Genomic DNA, 20452 nt, shown 5'->3' on the forward strand with positions numbered 1-20452 from the left:
TCAGTGCTTACATTTTGCAACACTGTCAGAAGGTTGAAGATGGCGACTAGACTCGGACAGCAATCCTTGGGAACGTCCACTCGTCTCTTGTGAATAAATCGCTTAAAAACGCGACTTGAAACGATATCTGGTGAGTACGAATGAGTTATTAACATTTGTTAAGTGTCTGTGTCACCTTAGATTATTGATATTACTGTTAAACTTGCCTGTGTCTCGTTTTATTTTACTGAAAAGTGAACCGGCTTTTGCTGAGGGGATGGTCCTACCCTACTATCCTGTTTTGCCTGTCCTTGGATTGTTTTTAACTTAGTTAGAGCGTCATATTAAAGAGCTTATATTATTAAAATGGCTACCTTAGTCCAGTAGCTGCTGCTTAGGCTTGTTAATACTAGTAATGTATGAGATTGATATAAAGTCATGCATAAAACAACTCTCTACTTAAGGTTATTCCCATAGGTTAAATATATAGGCTAGACAAAACTTTTATAGGTTTTTTGCCCAGTTAAGCTATTCAACCATTCTTATTATAACTCAGTGTTTAGTACCAGCCCCTTGGAAGGGGACTTTAAAGTATAAAGGAAATATTTTTGTAGCAGTACATTTTCAAGATTAGGCATCAGTTTAATGCCACAGGTTTTTATACAGTGCTCTGAAGTTGTCCTGGTGCCAACCTACTCCGAGTTGCTGGTACTAAATGTGGCGGAAGCTCCTTGGGACGCCGTGTTTAGTACTAGCCCCTCGGTGATCAAAGTATTATATATACACCCATTTCTATATTGTGTCATCGACAAATATTAATAAACAATATCTTGGTGCGGCCGTCTACTACTTTACATTTACCTTAGTGTTTAGTACTAGCACCTTGAAGTAGGCGACGTGTAGATAACAAGCACCGTCTTATTAAAATGCTTATCACGAATATCATACCGAAATCAATCAGATTTACCATTGCTGAGATATATACGACTTTTTAACATTAATTCCCATAGGGTTGGTGCTAAATGTAGAACCTCATGGAAATGGTCGTCCACATTTACTGTTACTATGATATTTACCTTCTTTAGGTTAGCCTAGGTTTTGACGTTCATTTATCTGGGGCTGATACTAAACATGGCACTCATGGGAGTGATTTTGGTATTAAGGAAAAATCTACCATTTATTGAAAGGCTAGTCCTATAGGCTATGTAGTTAGGTAATTCTACAGAAGTGCTGTGCACGAAGATATTGTTTAGTGGTTAAATTTTTTGACTGAAGAGTAAAGAAAACTGTGTATATAATGCAGCGTAATTCTTTAAAAAGGTCCGCATCAGTATTTGGTGTTTGTTGGATGTGTTGGGTTCTGCCCTTAAGGGGGTTGAGCTGGGCGAAGCCTAGGCTAGGTAGGGGCACGCGCCCAGGTTAGGTTAGGTGGTTGTGTTAAGTTACTGTACATATTAAGGGGTTTTGTATTGTTTTAGTAAGGTCAAACACCAAATATTGATGCGGACCTTTTGTAAAGAATTACCTAATGCAGTACAGTAGAGATAATGAGAAATTTAAGAAGATATTATAAGAAATTTCCTGTTTTTCATGTTATGTTCATCCCGAGGGGCTGGTACTAAATATGGCAGCCTGCAGAGCTTTTCTATAGAGTAACCTAAATTTAGGGTAGACCTAAATTGTGACTTACGTTTAACAGTTTTGTACAAGTTAGGCCATGCCTGCAGTTGTGAGCATTACACCAGAAAGACAATGGTGTTTTATCCCCAGTGACATAAGCTGATTATCTCATCGATGAGTTTGTGTGTGTTTCCTAATGATGGGTCAAACCACCTGTATGAGTAACCTTGATGGTAAACCAGGATTTTATTATAGTTGGGAAAAACAAATTTGTATGATCAGTGGTAGCAATGATCATGAAACACATTTGTACCACACCAGAAAGCATTGGGTATCACCAACATTAGTATTTACAGTTTTGTCACAGTCCACTTTAGAGGCGATGGTTTTATACTTGTCTTGCTTAGGCCCTTTCACAAAGATTTTTTGGATATTCCTGCAGCTCTTTGTCTAGTATCTTCCATATTTACTCTCTTGATTAACTGCTCCCTCTCCCCTTTTCACCACTTGTCCAGACCATCATGGTCTTTTAAGATATCTGTCTTTTTGCCAGCCTGTGAGGTCCAGTGCCCTCTGTAACCCCCACATTATATTATGAATGTATTAATGCATTCCAACCATAACCTCAATTTGTATGGAGACCTATTTAAATCTCCCCAATTTTCGTTGTAAGCAGTTATGTGTACCTGCATTTTAGAGTATCATAATACAAATCTCTGCTCTGTTAACAATTGGGGTAATTTTTTTCCCTTACTTGTCAATACCTGAAGTGCTTGCAAGTTAATGGAACTTTCTGCCTCTCCTGAGGCATGTCTGCCAACCATATGTCATCCACTCATATTCCCTGTGTGTATTTTTCCATTTCTAGGACTGAAAATCCCTTATATACACTTATATTTTGCAGTCCTAAGTATTTCATGTGACACTATGGTTTATTAAATGAAAGGAATATGAAGCTCAGCCCTAAATCTCTTCTGCAGCATCCTTTTTGTACTTTCTTGGATGTACTTTTTCATTTGCTTCTTCTCCAGTCACCTTAAGCTTTTCCATATTTTAATCATCAGTCCTCTCCTCTTGTTTCTCTCATGTGGTTTTTTTTCTGTTTATGATGGCTTTTTCAGAATCATCTGTTTTGTGTTAATACTGGTTCGTTTGTGTATAGAGCTCCCACATGCTTGCTTTTTAGCATGCCAATGTAAATTCCTCCACTTCTATGACACAGAGTTCTCGTAAAAAGAAAGTAGAAGTGGGAGGCTGAGATTTTTCCATACACTGGTGTACTAACCTAAGGCAGTATTATTTTTAAGAGGCACTTTACACAACCACCTCACTTATACCTTTCATGGATAGGCTAGGTCCTGTTCACAATTGCAGAAACAGCCTTCTCTTTCTCTTGTTTATCAAATGCTGTAAAACTGGGAAGAACCAGCTACATGTTGTTAATAGTTACAAAAAAAAAATTGTTGGTCTTCAACTGTTGAAAAATTTTAAGGGAAGAAAATTGGAAAGTTACAGATTTCACTTAGAAATCATAAATCATTGGAAGGATAATTAGTTACTGTTATTTGTTATTTGTAATTCCCATGTATGGTCAGGTTTTGTCACTTTGATAACCTGTCTGTCCAGTATATTACATTTGTGATTTTTTTCATTCACAGGATAGTTAACTTCATAGACGGGTGCTGCAGCTGACTGTATTACAGAATAGACATTGCCATATAATAGTTTGCAGAACAGAAGTTGCGCTAGAATGATGCAAATTTCAGAACGGATTTGGCCTTACGCAATCACCAAATCACCATGCTTTTGAGAAACAAAAATGTGCCTCAGTAAGTATATTGTTTTCATAATGTTAAAGTTTTATAGGTCATAAATGATTGCAGTAGATAAATCATAAATGTAGGAGACTAAAGTCTTGATTTTGAACCTTATGTCAAAAGGCTTCTGGTTTTATCATCAAAAATAATATTGGTCTTTTCCACAGAATAGATGCTGCAGCAAAGTAATGGTAACTCAGAGCAGAAGTCAGTTTACAAGAGGACAGATGTCAAGGCATAATGCTTTCTTCAGGAATGTCACTACAGAGAAGACATCACACAAGTCATCATAAGAGAAGACACTCAAGCTTTTGACAGTACAAATTAGTCCAAAACAAGACCTTCGTGGAAGACTTTCACCATCCGCAGAATGCACAGATTGTCGTCTTTGATTGAATTTGATTCATTGTAATGAAAACTGCATGAAAATGCACACATGTTGAAGAAATTTTGTGTAGGTACAAACCATTACTTACAAGAGCCTAATTCCTTTGATACACATGGAGGACTAAGTAAGAATTTACAATTTACAAGGAAGAAAATTGATCAGGTTTTTTCTTAGGTGTGAGAGATGCCTCTCAGATAGGTTTTCCTTTCAGATTCATCATTCCTGATAGGGTATTGGCATAAGATTCTTTTTACAAATGAACTTCAGGAGGTAGAGGATTTGTTACTCTTATGTTATTCAGGAGGTAGAGGATTTGTTGCTCTTGAGTTAATTTTCTTGTCATGGGAACATATGGTTCTCTTGACATGATTACCTTGTCATGTAAGTTCAGAATCAGAAGAAAAATGGCAGTGTCTGTGATCTCTAGATCAAAGAAGTTGTCATTCTGTTCGACTAGGGGAACAGAAATGATTTTCAGCAGACTGAATAAGGTACTATGTAACCCATCAGTTTAAGTAGGAGAGGTTGTGATGTTTTTTCATACTCAGAAGAGTAACCAGTGATGAGGCACATTCTTGTGCACTGTCCCCAGATATTGTAATTAGGAGCAGAGGTATTTCTCTCTTGGTGAGCCTGTCAGATTTTCTTGGTGAGGAAGGTTAAATGGATGCACTTTTATTTTTTTGTATGTAGGGCTATGTAATCACCTGTTTCATTAATTTCATTGTAAACTTTTAATTAACGCCACCATGTTTCTCATTTTATAGACTTGTTTTTATTGTGGCTATTACTAAAGGATCCTGTACTTTATAGGGTACCATTTACTTGTAATGAGCCTTGTGCAGTACAATTTTGTCAGCACTAAAGGTTGAGGAACCCTTTAGCCTACCCTGTAGGGGGTTATGCCACCAGTTCACCTCACATGGGTACTGTAGGCCTTACTTAGGTTCTTTGCAGCATCCCTTTGCCCCCTAGCTGCAATCCTTTCATTCCTTTTACTGTACCTCCATTCAAATTCTCTTTCTTCCATCTGTACAATTGTTTTGTAGTATAACTGAGGTGTTCCTCTTGTTGCACCTTTGAAATAATAGTACTCTTTAATTTCCCTATCATTGCTGGATGACCTCATAGGACACAGTGCTTGTCCTTGAGCCTAAATTTTATATTGCATTCCATTCTCTTCAGTCTATTTGCAGTTTTCACCCGCTCCATACAGTATAAAAAATCCTTTGGGCAAATCCCAGTGAAAGTAGAAAGAGAAAATGCAGATAGTGTATTGAATATACAAGACTGCCTATCAGCCCTTATTTTACAATACTTTATTGCTATTGCTTTTAAGCATATGTCCATGGTGGCAAAGTTTAGGAGGCATATTGGGTTATTTCTTGACTTGAGTCGTGCTTTTTCCAGGGAACATTAGCCTAAATGTAAGGGTGACTTTTTGATAGGCTCTGTAATGCTTGAAGGGCTAGCTGGTGTCTAGTGCTTAGAGTTTCATTTCATTCATTCCCTAATTTGATGTCAGATTGACATAGATAAAACTCGTTACTTTTCAGAACTGGTTTGGGACTAGACATGAAGTACCTTTTCATCCAGGAGTCTTGTTTAACCAGACTGTTCAACAGAAATGCCTTAGACTCGAATTGAGTCATGATGTTATATAAGCTAGATCTCCATTTGGAAGAACATTAAAGTTTTTCAGAATTAATTGCTTCTCTAAAAGGGTTGTAATTTATATAAGAAATTAAAAATGTTAGCTTTTGTTTTTAGGTATACCACAGACATTTCGGTTTTCACTGTTGGTGAGACGGCACATACCCTTTTAGCAGGATGCCTTATGCATCAGATAACTCTGCTTCACTTTGAAGCAATACTGTAATTCTGTATTTGGTCTCTCCACATACAAAAGGCATTGGTAAAAGATATAGGTTTGAATGTTTGGAACATGTCATTTACTCTATTCAAAAATGTGCCCTCACACTTGTCCTGTTTGTTGACTGGTCTGATGATTCTCTCTCTCTCTCTCTCTCTCTCTCTCTCTCTCTCTCTCTCTCTCTCTCTCTCTCTCTCTCTCTCTCTCTCTCTCTCATATTTCTGCTACCTCACCCCAAATAGTATTGTGAAGAAGATACAAACTCTTGTTTACCAAATGCCTTTTTTGCCCAACTTAGTGTGTCTAAAGCAGAATTCTGATTTCCAAATAATTATGGTGGTGGTTGTCTAATAATTAAGGTCACCTTGGTATATGGTGCCTCGTCAGTTTGAAATTCATCTGTATATTATGTTGTCAAGTGTTTGTCTTAAATGTTTTTCTGGTCAGTCATTTTCAGTTATGATGAGTGGGTATTGATTTCTAATTGCTTATAGATTAGGCCATCATGGTTTTCAGTTCTCATTTGCTTACATCTCTTATCACATGCCACTTAATTTTACTTAATTTTCTTAAGACAATCTTTCTGATTTTAGCAGTACTCTTTTTCAGTACTGATTATTTTCAAAAAGGGAAGAATTTCGAGGGTATTCCCATTAGTATAAACTTGTCAATTTTTCTTGCACAGGAAGCACTTGTTCCAGGCAAGTTCACATTGTTTATATTTGTGAAGAATATTATACAGGAATAGTATATGGTTAAAATTAGTCATAAATAACTACTAAGAGGATTACCTAGTAGGCTTTTGAGTGTCCCTTCGGAGGAGGGAGAGGTGTCATATACTATAGATTGTATATGCCAAAGGTCAAGATCAAGTTGCCATGGTTCTTTCGGTACTTCCTCATGGAGAAGGTTATGGCTACAATGATCCTTGTTTGGCACAATGCTGACAGTATTTAAGTTCTTATTACAGCATCTCTCTGGCCCCAGCTGCGTTGCATTTTAACTATTTTCATCTGTTACATTTGTTCCTGTATTGTTTTTCTCTTTAGGTCGGTACTAAACCAGTGTGTTGGAGGTATTTCTGAGATTTGTCATCATTTTGTAAGAAATGGTTTCTTGAGCAAGACTGTTTCGGTAGTCAGTGTTTATTATTCACAGCACTGAAAATTGTTTGAATATGAATTGTTGAAGTGAGTATGATGGATCGTGCAGTTCCTAACACTGTCAATCAGGATCTTGTGGCTTACTGTGGTCCATTGCTGCTAGTGCTTTGCTACCGAGGTCTTTTGTAGTTGGGTTGAGGTTGCTAGCATTGAGGTGGGTAGCGAGTACAAATACAGGCTTGATTGTATATGTTGCTTGATTTGTTAGAAAAATAGGCTAGGAGTTTGAATGTGTTACAATTCTTAACTCTGTCATGTCTTTCAGATTCTTGATGTAAGATCTTTCTGATGATGGTTGCCAGACAGTTATGTCACGTGTGACTTTCCCCAGTTATACTTAGGGCATTGAGGTGCCAATCAACTGTCATAATCAGTAATGTTAAGTATGTGTTCCCCTTCCATATTCATGTCCATGTAATGTCAGGACAGCCTCAGGTACCAATTAAGAAGAGGGCGTTAAGAGTAAGAGAACACAACACAGCTGTAGTGAAGTATGCAAGATTATGTTGAAGACCTAGTTTAAAGTTCTAGTGCATTTCCATTTTTAAAACCACTTACTAGGTGGTGTGGTAGGTGAGGTATGTTTAAAGTTTTGGCAGCTGCTTTGAAATCGGCTACTATTTTTTATGTCATTCAGTAGTAAGGTGACTCCAGTCAGTCTGTCTGTCTGCATAAAGTACTTTTTGGACATGATTGGAAAGTAAATTGGTGGAAGCAAGAGGGCTCCCCTAATTTGCTAGTTAACCATAACAAGACTTATGGAAATGAGACATTTGGTGTACCAGTATGGGCCAAAAAAAGCATTTGTGATTATGTGGCTAGCAACTTGGGTGTTACTTAACTGATAAAAGATGTGATTCTCTCTCTCTCTCTCTCTCTCTCTCTCTCTCTCTCTCTCTCTCTCTCTCTCTCTCTCTCTCTCTCTCTCTCTCTCTCTCTCTCTCTCTCTCCACGATGTATAAGTTGAGAAGTTGTAAATGTGAGGTCTTTGAAATTAAGTAATTTTCCTTTTAAATGTCAAAGTAATTGTTCCTAAAGTCAAGCTACTTGGTTGAAAATATTTTAAGCTTTTCAGTGTTTCAGAAAGTTTTTCAAATTGTTTAAAGTAGTTTTCAGTAATTTTTTTTTCAAAAGTTTCAAGTAATTTTTTAGTGTTTCAGTAATTTTTTTAGTTGAGTTACTTTTTCAAGTCTCCTTAATTTTTTTGTCAAAAGTTTCAAGTAATTTGTTAGTTTTGAGTTATTTTCTAAAGTCCCTTGTTTTGTCTAAAACTTTAAGTAAATTTAAAATAGTTTCAAGTAAATTTTATTGACTATAAGATTAAGAAACAGTGCTAACTGCAGTGTCAAATTCCAGTATTTAAGCAATGTTTCAATCATAACTACTTACATAAGTGGATTGAGTTATGTAACTTCTGTGCATTGTTTTTCACACTGGTATGCAGTATAATTTTTGTTGCAGGTGTTTGTTACAATTTTTTTATATTCCTCTCTGTAGAGCTCACTGATAAATATTAGTGAAAATAAAACAGAAAATAACCGGACGCTCTTTTAATTAAATCCAAAAAATTACAAATTAAATGTTGGGGAAGGTTACTCGAAAATTTGAAAAAATTATATTTTTTTTTTTTTAATTTTTCCCCCCCTCGGAGTCACCAATGCAGTTCCCGAGGGGTGGGTGGTGTGTGTTCTCAGCAGAAGACAGCCAAAAGCAGATGCCATGAGCCATCGTGGAGCAGAAAGAACTCCTTTTAAACATAGTTATACTTGAGGAATTTAAACCGACAACCGATTACTTTGCTCGAGGTGGTCTCCATCTTTGCACTTAACTAAACGTATTCCCATTTTCTCTGCTTGCTGAAGAACAAGCTCTTGCTTTCAAAGGCGAAACTCGCTTAAAGAATAAGTGCACTTGTCACTTGGATGCTCAAGTAAGCCCCAAGGCTGGTGCTGAGGTAGTAATTGATACGGTTTCGAGCTAATTCTCTTAATGACTGCCAATTGGTACTTAAGGTAAATCTTCGCCAAGACAAGTTGCGCCTCGTTGATCTAGTTTAGTTTGCCCTTGAACTTCCACGGCCAAAATTACATAAGTTTTAAAAGGTATAACAACGGCCTAATAATGCAATTTTAGTTGTTTCGTCAAGTGACAACACCAGAAAAACTACGGAAACTGTACATAACTCTTTCGATTGATTGCATTTCGTTTTGAGAAAGTTATACCAGACTCGACCTCGATGTCTTGTTTGAGAAAACGCGTTTGGTATCTAACCTCATAGAAAACGAATGTCAACAACCAAAAGACATATGAGTCAAATACATTTTCTATCGTGTTGACCCAGTGTCGAAAGAACATTTTATCTAACAGAATTGCCTCAGAACTCAAAGGATAATTTACTTTCTATGAATATAAATTAAAGGATAATTTAACAAATGCAAGGGTACTTTATATAAATGCAAGGATAATTTACTTTACAAACAATTTTACGGACAACGCAATCTACTGCATTTTTAAAAGGATAATTTACTCTACGATGTTACTTCGAATACTCAAATGTTACTCTTCTGATAATTTGCAATTAGCCACGCTAGCTTTATAAAATTATGGATAACTGATTGCATATAAAGATTAAAAAACTAAATTTACGTAAAAATTCAAGGACAATTTGAACAACCTTACTTGCAAAAATTCAAAAAGGCAAATCTTACTTTTAAGCTAAATATTTTGAGACTCATTTAACCTTTAAAAACTCAGCTGTAAGACTTATCAGCTCAAACCTTTCACGCTGAATTTATGTATTGAATAGAACGTGTCATGCACATACTGATTTTCCTCAAGTTGAGAATTTTTAATATTGAACCCTAAAAAAATTTATATTTTGTCTACGAGATCCAATTTTCATTGTCTCAAATATCTCTACTTACAAACTCTCTCACGGGCTATTTACAATATTTCTGTATAGCCTACATTTTGTAAGTTCAGCCCAAACCCTTTTTACTTATGAATTTCGAAAACTTTTTCTGAAATTAATTTTTGGTAACCTGACAATTACATTATTTAGCCTGATATTGAGTATAATACTGAAAATCTTAAGTTTGAAGTTTCATGACTTCAAGATTTAAATTCTTTGAAAATCAAATACACTGTGCTATACTCGTTAACTGCAGATTACAAATGGACACTCCGTTCACAATTGCATTGGGCAGAAGTCTGAAAACCTTTGAAAATTTCTTAATGAGTCCTGGAGGAATTTTGAAAACCAGTTAAGATAACTTGGAAATTTTTATTGTGCTTTAAATTACAAACTCAGAAATCGTCCTTCAACCTTTGGCGTGCGAATAACACAGCAATTTTCGCGACACAAGCGAACTCTTCAAATATAACATCTCCAAATAATTCCATCGACAGCAAATTAGAAGAGTTTCACGTCAGCTGTTTATACAGCTGATAAGGATTCCACTGGGACTTAACAGCTTCCAAAACAACTTTCCCTTTGTCAGCATCATCTAGGTACCTTTGCCAAGTTACTCGTCAGGCTAGAACTCGGCAAATATTCTGCCACTGCACAGTAGACCAGACTCCAAAATTCATACCACTACAGTACAAGTTCCCTCAAGACTGATCTCCTGGTATTAAGCCTGCCCTGCTGACTACAGTACAAGTTCCCTCAAGACTGATATCCTGGTACTTAGCCTGCCCAGCTGACTACAGTACAAGTTCCCTCAAGACTGATATCCTGGTACTTAGCCTGCCCAGCTGACTACAGTACAAATTCCCTCAAGACTGATATCCTGGTACTTGGCCTGCCCTACAAACTACAGTACAGGTTTCCTCAAGACTGATATCCTGGTACTTGGCCTACCCTGCTAACTACAGTACAGGTTCCCTCATGGAAGCATTTTGCTTTAAACCTCCAGGAAAAGTTATAGTCTACTGATGCACCTTTTAATACCTGCGGTTTTCTATCGTTTTAGTACTAAATTTCTGACTTACTCGTGTTGTGAATATTTCCCCAAGAAATAAAATGAGGTTTTATTCACACAGATTATACCTAAAGCCTCAGTTACTGAAACCTTTTACAGTACCGTACACAAACAATCTTAAAAGTGTGAAAAAAATTTAGGTGCTTACATTTTAGAAAATTGGGCAATCAAATCTAATTTACTCAGCTGGAAAACCTAACAACTGACAGGTTGCACAACAGTTTTATAATCAAAGAAATCTTAAGTAAATAGTCGCCTACAAAAAACTTCCACACTACTCCACAACTTTTGCTACTCCTACAAAAAGCTCTTTACACAGGAAATACAGAAATTATGAATAGACTTATACATTACCTAACAAGCACGTTATGCATGCCATCAGACTAGGCTGGTAATTATGGCCTTCACTACATTTCGAACTTTCATCACATTACCCAGAGAATTAAGTTTTTGAATATAACATGTTGCAAGGGTGATCTCTTGCGAAAGGTACAGAAATTGAAAATGCTGAGATAGAGGAACGCTCAGTTAATATGAACTGAACTTTAAGACCCTCAGCGTAGAAAATCTCAAGTCTCATACCACAGCGTTAACGCTTATCAGTTACCCAGTTGGATAATAACCTTTAGAAAAACTTTATAATTACAGATTAAGTTTCAAATTCCAAACAATCTAAACTCTCAGCAGGATAAAAATCCAAAGCAGACGCAATCAACTCAGATTCTACAACAGATTTTCTGTATTCCAGCCTCACTTTACAAACCGATATTCGTGAACATTCATGAATTCAAGTAAACAAGACCAACATTAAATCGGACAAAACCACCATTCAATCAAGACCAAACTATCATTAAATCAAACTAGATGAAGCTAACCTAACATATCCAAATTATCAATGAGTCAAAGACGACCAAACTTCACCATTAATCTAAACAGGGCTACACTATCACCAAATCAAACAAGACCAAACTACCATTAAAACACTAAACCATCATGAAATCGAACAAAACCAACCTATCACTGGACCAGTCAGTTCCAAATTTAAACACTTCAACAAGACCAAGCTTTCATTCAAGTAAAACGAAGATCAAACTATCATTAAATCAAAGACGACCCCAAAAACAATACGAACAACAGTGAATCGGGACATCACACTATTACGAATCCGAAACTACAAGGACAAGATGTGTATCCCAACCTACACTGAACTAAATGCGGAATTTCTAAATTGCAACGAATTTAAGACAACTTCCTGAATGTTGAGACATTCAAGAGCAAACATTTTCGACTTGAAAATACAGTGTGTTAGAGACCAAACCACTGGGGAAAAGGCTGAATCCTGAACTAGACCTTTATGCACAAGACTTCGAAATAAATTCACTTTCATTATTATCCAACACAATCTCAAACCAGAACTAAGCTGATCAACTCAGACCCAAACTATTAGTAAAGCCAAGCTTTAAATATTAACAGGGTTCCTATAAACCAACTATGATGAGCTAACACTTTTTAATTCTACATTCCATCATAGACTACAAAACTCCCAACGTGAATAAATCCTAAACTGTCACTGACTGAGCTGCAAAGCCCAAACACTACCATTGAACATTAAAAAACATGCAAGTTGAAACCTCCCCCATCTAAAACTAGAGAACTTTTCAAATCTCAAATACCAAGACTTAAAGACAAAGCCTTGTGAATCACAAACTTCAGATTTATCACCAAATGCTATCATCACGAACACAAGTGAATGATTACGAAAATCCTAAATCTACCAAGGATTTCATGAATTCAACTAAACTAAAATCCTTCATAACCTCAATTACCATTACAGGCAAGAATTCCCATTATGAATTAAAGGACTTAAATCCCGAACTCGAGCATAAATGAATTTATAAGAATTTCCGAACCTATACCATCGCAAACTACACTTGCAAATCTCGAGTCGACCATCATGACATGTTTGAGAAACAGTACTCCATTTTCCATTATGAACCGTAAGACTCATCTAAAAAATGAGTGACTGCCATCATGGGTAAAAGCCATCTGTATGACAATACCGTTAACAACAGCTTTAAACTTCAATCCTTTTCTTTTAACTTCCAAATCTGGATGCTCGCGAATGCAAGACACCCTACCAAACCTCGAACCTTAAGAACAGGCTTCCAAACCTCAAACCTTATAAACTAAGACTTCCAAACTTGAATCCTCATGAACTATGACTTCCAAAATGACATTTCCATGAATTAAGAACTCTGGAACGTTACTCAATCATCTTTAAAATTTGAAAAGACCTGAAAAAAAATAAGAACTCATTCCCAAGACCTGATCTTCGCATACTCCCAAAACACGACCCTCAAACTTTTCAAATCCACCGTCAACAGAAAATAATTCTGTGTCAAATTTAACACCAACCGTATGTTATAAAATGAAAACTTCAGGTTTTCAACTCATCCGTGATGAATTGGAAGACTCCAAGCTAAACTCTTCCATATGAACTGGAAAACCTCGAATGACAAAACTCCCCATTAATGAAAAGTACAAACCCATCCATGAAGATCTCTGAATACTAAAACACTCAAACACCGTGTCACTTTTCCATCAAGATAAAACGAGTCAATCTTTTTTTTGTGCAAAATTCATACATCATGGATTAATTTTGCATCATGGATTAATTATAAAATGTCATCATGAAGTAACCAACATCAGGAATTCAAACACGCTACCATCATAACTTACTCCAGAAGTACCATCGTAAAGTAAACTTGTCATCTCAAGTTATCATGAACTGTCCCCAAACCTTCAAAGCTGTCAAACTAAACTCGAGTGTTCACAAGGGAATTTAATGACAAATAACTAAAATCCAATCATCTGTATAAGTTCAAGGCTCTATTACCATGAATTTCACTGTTACTACGACCTTTCTGAAACCCAGACTTCACAATCAGTAACTGAAGATTCAGAATTACAGACTACCATGACATCAAAAATATTGATCAAGACATTCCTAATAACATCCTAAACATATGAACCCCCAGACTCTGGATACCATAGTTAGCAAAAGATTAAGTCTAAAACCACAACTAACAGCCTCTTACGTTTATAACACCAAGAAAAGGATTCAAATCTAAAGCTCATCTCCAGACTTTACGTGCTAATATTTCATTGTTGCTCCAGTCTAACAAAGTTGTGATGGTGTGACTGCTATTCCAGAAAACCAACTACTGTCTGATAGCCATTGTTAGAAAATCTCAAAACACATTGATCTCCAATCCTGACTCGTCTAAAAGTCCACTTCAATATCTTTCAAGTCCATTTGTATACTCACTATTAAATTTCTAAGCTTGCGAATTAAAAAAAAAAAAAGCCTATCAAAACCACTTTAGCAATGAAGAATGTATTCCAAGTCCTCAATCTTTGGACTCCAACAGGATTACTAATTCTGTCCAGAGTACATCAACCTAAAATTTGTACACTACGTGATTACCACGAAGAGGGGAAACTTTCCAGTTCACAAACCATGTACCTTCAGGGAGTTAAAGCGGGCCTAATGCTGTCTAAATTGTCTATATCCTTCATTGCTTGCAACCACATTAAAACCACCCAAACCTCGTGAAAAGTCTACCAGCCATATGAACTTGCAATAAATGTTCGAAGATACACAAGTACTGGAGTAAAAATACTAAGGTTGACTACAACTTGCAACAAACAATGAAAAATACGTTATTCCCTATGGAAACAGCTGCCTTTGTACCTCAAAGCATTTAGTAATAGAATTTCAAAGTTTCAAAAGAAATACGCTATCCTAAAACCGAATTAAGTTTCCTTTCCCACTAAAGCTTAACATCTTAAGTAAAAGCTTTTTAGTCTATGAAATCTAATTACTTAAGTCTAGAACTTGCAACTTCACACATTGGCTTAACAGCAATCCAGCAGTTACGATTATCTTGCCGCTCATGAGATTTTTGCAACTTTCAATTTGAAGTCACAGTAGTACAAATGAATCTTATCACAGACCATTTCCACGGATTCTTAGAATTAAAGATCACATTGAGACTGGAGAATACACTCACGAAGACTTCTGAAAACGCAGCCATCGTAACGCCTCCACCCCTCCTATCAGTAGTATAGGTACTTAAGATTAAAACCTTAGAAGAGTAAGATTCTTCAGCCACAAAATCATATCCCTTCTTGAAACAACAGCATGTCAATCATAAAGTATTGATAAAATATCAAGGGATAAGTTTAATATCAAAAGACATTTAGCAAGAACATTAACGTATTTTACAGACTTCCATCAATGCGTTTGTAAACTAAGGTTTCATATAAACTACAGTCAACTACTCGAGAAAACTCAGTATGTGACGCAATCGACTCAATTCCTTCAGCGAAAAAATTCTCACAAAAGTCACTGTTCCAGAAAAGTTAGTTTTAGTGCTAAGTATTAGTACCAAGATCGCTAACATAAAATTTCCCTTATCGAGTTCATTGGCAAATTCTGCTAGAAATAGTGCACTATGCGTGCCACAGTAACCTCAAAAAGAGTTATGTCATCTTGGCAATGCTTATTCACAAGGCAAACCACACAAGATCAAAAGCAAAGTTAGCCTAAATACCAATAGTCACAGCATTTCAAAAAGTAAAAGCTCACACGTTACCAATAGTCTCAACACAGGTCTGGCGCTTACTCCGCATCCAAGCAATAGTCTCACATTCTTTCATTTCACCTTTGAAAGAAAGAGCTCGTTCTTCAGCAGACAAAATGGGAATAAATCTGGTCAAGTACAAAGATAGATGGAGACCACCTCCAACAGAGTAATCAGTTGTCAGCTTAAATTACTCAAAGTATAACCGATTAAAAGGAGTTTTCTCTCTGCTCCAACTGGCTCATGACATCTACTTTTGGCTGTCTCCTGCTGAGAACACACACTCCCCCACCTCCTCGGGGAACTGCAATGCTGACTCCGGGGAGTTGTTTTATTTTTCTTTTTTAAACTTTTCCAGATTTTTTCTAGCTACTTACAAACGAAAATCACATATGGGAACTTATGTACTACTTTGGAGACTTCTGTACTCTGTCAGTAAATTGAAGTTTTAAACTTTTTAGTCTTACTCATCTAACAATTGAAGTCGATAGCAAGGCATACTGCTCCAGTTCTCAATTATCTCAAAATATTTTTTTACTCGCGCTGTAAAAAAATTACAATATTCTGCTATCACAAAAACTAAGACATTTTAAAAAAATTAATATTCTGCTATCACAAAAACTAGTACATTTTAAAAAACTACAATATTCTGCTATCACAAAAACTAGGACATTTTAAAGATATTTTCAACTAAACATTAAAGAAATTTAAATTTACCTTGTCAAAATTACTTTAAAACCTAACTCAATTACTGTTAATAGGAGTGGATCTGCAGTCTACAGTACTGAATAGTTCTCAGGATTAACAACATTAGTGCCTTTATTATAACCAGGTGCTAAAACTTGATTATGCAAAAATCTGAACCACTTCAGCTACTAATAAATAAAAACTCCTGTTCAGTATTAACTGAGAACCGAGCAGGACGCCAGAGCAGCAGTACAGAAGTCCCTTTAACGTTACAATAAAACCGTTTTTACAATTTCTTTTTTTACTTAAAACTAGACCTATATCTTATTTGGAACATGCCACATTCACTTAAATGAAAATGTCATATCTCATATTCATGAGGATTAAATTATTAATTTTAAGGCAAGGATCAGTTTTACAATGAAGCTCAAAACGCTGGTACGTCTTAATTTTTTGAAAAAAAGGGTACTATTTTCGAAGCAGCGTGATTAGACCCTAACTTAAGTAATTTTTTAAAGTAATTTTTAGGAGCCCTTTAGTATAACATTCTTGAAATTAAGGATGAAGTTTTGAATCTTCGTACAACATGAACAAACTTAATTTTAACAGACTAGTCAAAACCAGTGCAGTTATTACTGAATACTTGAAAACAATTTAGCACTCAGTTTATCGTGCTGCTGGCTAATGTCTTCAGAGATACCTACATTAAGGTGTTTAAACAAATTACATCAACTTGAAAAATAATCGAGAAAAACTCATCAGCCGAAACTAACTTTACTTACAGGCTCAAGGAGCAAATGCCTACGAAAAGAATCATTTGAAATCATTGCAATGCGACAAATAGGGGATCTTAAAATTGCCCTTGTGTGAAGATAAACACTCAAATTACGTACATGACAAAAATACTTTCCCGAAAATCAAGATACTTTGCTTTAAATTCAAGCGTACCCAGCTTTTTCTCAATTTTTGTCTAGTTCATTACAGTGGCTTTAAGATAAACATGTTCCAGATAAGATAACCTAACTGTTTAAACCCTGAATGACTATAAATCTGTGCTTATGGTTACCGAAAATCAATATCTTCATGTGACCTTGTACAAAATTCAGTTTCCAGTTGCATTAACTTGTTTTTAATGGCAAAATATTCAGGAGCCACAGGAATACAGTATTTAGAGAATTGCTGCATTGCTGAATGTAAAATGAGTAAGTTTCTTAACTATTCAATACACCATTTTCTGAATCAATTTTAAAATTTTGAAAGTTATAATTCAACTTGAAAATTTGTATAATTATCTTATAATTGAAATTATAACCCTGAACTTTTAAAAATCTCAAAAGCTTTTAAACTTAAACTGCAAAATTTAAAAGTTTTGATAAGTATAAATTCAAACCCTAATCTTAGAAATTTGTATAAAGTTCAACCTTAAACTTTTAAAATATTGTATAAATTAAAACACTAAACTTTGGAAAACTTCAATCATTTAATCTTGATGAACAAAGGCCAAGCTTTAAACTTAAAAGGATACTTCACACTAACCCTATGTTTCTAACTGTATACACTATTGTCAAACTTTAAATTAATCCTAAACTTGAAACTGTATAAACTTTGAATAAAAGGTTAAAAAAATTAAAATTTTGAGAGGGGGAGTAAATGCCTTCCGATCCCAAATTAACCCTAAAATTTTCAACTTCATAAACTTAATCTTGAACTAAAAATTTATAAAAGTTAATCCTAAAATTTTGGAAGTTTAAGACTTGCATACACTATAATGCCTTCCGATCCCGAACTCTCAAAGAACCATGCAAAGGGAACATCGGATCACATGGAAACTGGGATTTTCGAGGAATTACGTTCAAAATTAATAACTTATTGAAAACGTAGTGTGAAAATGTATTGAAAAGGTGATTTATACCAATGAACAGCCCAGCAACAAGATCTGAACTTCACAGCTGGAAATTTGACCAAGTTTACAAGTTCTCCTCTACCATATGGAAACATCGTACAAATGGCGATCAGGTCTCAAATATAAAATTCGAAAAAAAAAAAAATAGGCAAACTACAGTAACCATAAGCACAAATCTTATTTTACTACCTTAAACCTAATTACAGCACTGCATTAACACTTTTATAACTGACAAATGACTAAGCTAAGCTGAACTAACCGTACACAAAAATTTACCGCAGTAAAAAAAAAAAAATTTAGCAACTATTTACATTAACGGTTTTAAACCAAGAAAATCGCTGCCAAACTAGCGTTTGGAGACTGCAAGCCTCCGTCAAGACTGACTAATGAAACCCCAGAGTTACATTCCTGTCTTTCCCGAAATCTAGTTACTCAGCTATACTCTAAGTAATTTGTTGAAAGTCAGACTAGCAAATCAGACTAGCTTGGTGTGTAAACCTGACATGCTAAAAACCTAAACATTAGGCCTCTGACCAAGTCTGACCTTGCCTAGTCATCACATTGCGTCATTAGCGAATTATACTTGCTAATAAATTCTCTACAGTTTCAGGTTATGGGCAACACTGAATCCCTATTTACCTTTGAACTTTATGACACTGACCTTAATGCACAGGAACTTCATTCTGGAGAGTATTCATGACAAATATCTAAAATTTTAGACGTTATGATTAAGACCCTATATATATCTTCAGGAAGTCAACACTTCACATTCATGTCAAACTGTAGTAATATTTAATTAAGTTTTCATCAGTCACAAAGCTCACCTTCAGTAAAACTTGAAAATTCACAATTGCACGTAAATCTGCTAAACTATCAAAAAAACTACCAAAACTAACCATTTTAGAGGAAATAATGCAAAACCTTCTGATAATAACTAGCTGAGTGAGCATTCGAGATATTCTGTACAGGTAACTAAGTGCTAAAATAAATCAAGATCTAGTCACCTTTGTATCTCTTCAGGATTGTGCAAAACATTTAAAAACCCACCTAAAATGAACTGCCTGGTTTTTTCTAGCTTCCTCCTATGAATTCTACTATAACCGAGGTACAACAAACCCTCATATCTAGAAGTAGACAAAAACATACCTGGTAAACTATACACCAAGGTAAAACAATTACCTTTTTAGATTAATTTGACAAAAACTAGCAATATGCAGTGCTTAAATCTCAGACCATTAATCTGAAACCCCTCAGTTGCAAAGTTTTGGTAAAACACTGAAAACCTGCGCAGCTTTTTAGAATTGAGATACTAGTGGAAGTCTCAAGTTTTTTTTTCCAAAGTTAGTTTTCTGTAATTCATTCCGTCAGATTGTCCATAAATTTATTCCTAGTTATCTTCTTGTTCTGGTCTCCTGGCAACTACCTTCCAAGTTGCAAATCTTCAATCAACTTCAAACTTCATTTCTTCATATTCCTCAGTAGATTTCCATCCTATATTCCAACATCTTGTTTCATGAACTCCTCTGTAAAGAAAGAACTGGTATTACTTCCATGACACTACTCAAATGAATTACATATAAAGCATTTTGCATTTTTTAATTCATAAATATATACGATTTAGTTAAACCAAATGCCCTCAAAGTTTGTCATTTTCACATTTATAAACCTAGTGGATATGGCTGCTTCGTTTTAAAAGGCCTGACACTGCGTGAGAAGGGTTTCAACTAATGAACAGCGCGGAATACCAAGTGCCCCACTTTAATTTTTGCAATATTTTAGGTGTTGAAATGTAATGGAGGTTATTACAGAGAACCAAAATAAGAGTTAAATATTCGAATGTTGGATTTAGAGTCTTGAAAATTTGTAACCCCCCATATTGTACAATAAACTCCTTATATTAGGAGCAATAAAGATAATCTTTGAAGAAACTTAAGAATATTTTCAGTGTCTCATGGTGCAATATTTTCAGTGTCTCATGGTGGAATATTTTCAGTGTCTCATGGTGGAATATTTTCAGTGTCTCATGGTGGAATATTGAAAGTACATAATACGACAAATGAGCTTCAAATGTGTGTATGCTTGACAAATGTGCTGGTCCAGCTGGGCACCCTACAGCAAAGCCACGCAGATAACATTTTGTAGGGCTCACTCTAGTTGCCTGGTTCAGCACTGATGCATCTTCCATAAAATAGGGTACATGAAATAAAAAGTGTAAATTGAATGAAATATACAAAACTCACCTGTTTACGTACGTTGCAAAAGTTTAGTAGTCTAGGACACTTCGCATGTAAGGAGACAGAAGTACTCGACTTCTGGAGTGAAACAAGCCTGTGAAGCTGTTTACGTACGTTGCAAAAGTTTAGTAGTCTAGGACACTTCGCATGTAAGGACAC

The 20452-nt window shown here is 35.6% G+C and overlaps 2 long non-coding RNA genes across 2 annotated transcripts; one reads left to right on the forward strand and one right to left on the reverse strand.

The window, feature by feature from the left end:
* On the forward strand, positions 1-4809 carry LOC136832315 (uncharacterized). Its single transcript, XR_010851164.1, has 4 exons — positions 1-130; positions 3258-3428; positions 3584-4074; positions 4109-4809. It is a non-coding gene; the product is annotated as an uncharacterized lncRNA (long non-coding RNA).
* Positions 4810-15534: 10725 nt separating this feature from the next.
* On the reverse strand, positions 15535-20395 carry LOC136832317 (uncharacterized). Its single transcript, XR_010851166.1, has 2 exons — positions 20300-20395; positions 15535-19582 (listed from the first exon to the last, which is right to left on the reverse strand). It is a non-coding gene; the product is annotated as an uncharacterized lncRNA (long non-coding RNA).
* Between the last annotated feature and the right edge of the window lie 57 nt (positions 20396-20452).

Source organism: Macrobrachium rosenbergii, chromosome 49, assembly GCF_040412425.1.
Source record: "Macrobrachium rosenbergii isolate ZJJX-2024 chromosome 49, ASM4041242v1, whole genome shotgun sequence".
Lineage (NCBI taxonomy): Eukaryota > Metazoa > Arthropoda > Malacostraca > Decapoda > Palaemonidae > Macrobrachium > Macrobrachium rosenbergii.